The sequence below is a fragment of the Papaver somniferum genome, unplaced genomic scaffold (assembly GCF_003573695.1).
Source record: "Papaver somniferum cultivar HN1 unplaced genomic scaffold, ASM357369v1 unplaced-scaffold_22282, whole genome shotgun sequence".
Lineage (NCBI taxonomy): Eukaryota > Viridiplantae > Streptophyta > Magnoliopsida > Ranunculales > Papaveraceae > Papaver > Papaver somniferum.
In genome coordinates, this window is record NW_020632467.1 from 1 (window position 1) to 1,000 (window position 1,000).

Genomic DNA, 1,000 nt, shown 5'->3' on the forward strand with positions numbered 1-1,000 from the left:
TATTGATTCGATTTCTCAGTGCAGAGAAATCGAAAGAGATAAGCTGTTTTATCCCATAGGGTTTCGACAAAAAACTGACTGCTAGCACAATCAAGAGGCAGAGTCGCGAAACACCTTAAAGGTAGCGACCTAGTACGCGACTCAGCGGTTTCTTTGTGTAATTTGATTATAGTGCTTTGTTTCCAACAGTTATTTCTGTATCAATAATCATTGTTCAGGGGGTTTGTTATAGAAAAGATGTTTATCTAATATTCCATCTGCATGGAGGATTGATTTTAGGGTCTCTTTTGGTAGGTAAGCCTTAAAGGGAACACTTAATCTTTTCAACACGTTTCTCAAATTCCAGCCACCAAATATTCTATAAATTTGTTCATGTTCAAGTGAATCTACAAAGCACAAGAGTTCAATTGAAAACTAATTCAGTTCTTTATCAGGTCTGTAATACTTTGACATGTTTATTCTGACATTCAACTTGTTGTTTCTGTTTTTCTTTAAGGAACTTCGCATGATTTATCTTTGGTTTTGGACTATCCATAAGACATCCATTTTGTTTCGATGTAGATACGTAATTTTGTCGATATTTTTTTGGAAGATCATGGCCAAAGCTCAACATTCTTAATAGTCACGAGTAGCTTCTTTGAAACCTACTCAAAAAAAGAAATAACTAGCTTCTTCAGCAAATTCATTCTTAATAGGCACGAGCGGTGAGCCACTGGATTGAATTTTGTCAAAGTAATACTTTATGAAAATACTTATGCTCATATTTTTTTTCATCATGGGTCTTATTTTATTTCTATAAATTATAGGACAGTCTTATTGCTGTATATAGTCAGTTGAAGCCCTACCGATGCTGGATTTGAATATTTTTGTACCAAAAAAATAGCTGTTGCACGGAGAAAGATGCACCAGTAGTAGTGCGGCAGATATATCCTAACCCTTGGAAGTACTACTCATGTCATGTAATATGCAAGGTAACTCTGATTCCTTTCATGGAGTTGGT

The 1,000-nt window shown here is 35.1% G+C and overlaps 1 long non-coding RNA gene across 1 annotated transcript; it reads left to right on the forward strand.

The window, feature by feature from the left end:
- Positions 1-316: 316 nt before the first annotated feature.
- Positions 317-967, forward strand: LOC113340730. The gene is made up of 3 exons (XR_003355625.1): positions 317-434; positions 562-704; positions 807-967. It is a non-coding gene; the product is annotated as an uncharacterized LOC113340730 (long non-coding RNA).
- Positions 968-1,000: the final 33 nt, after the last annotated feature.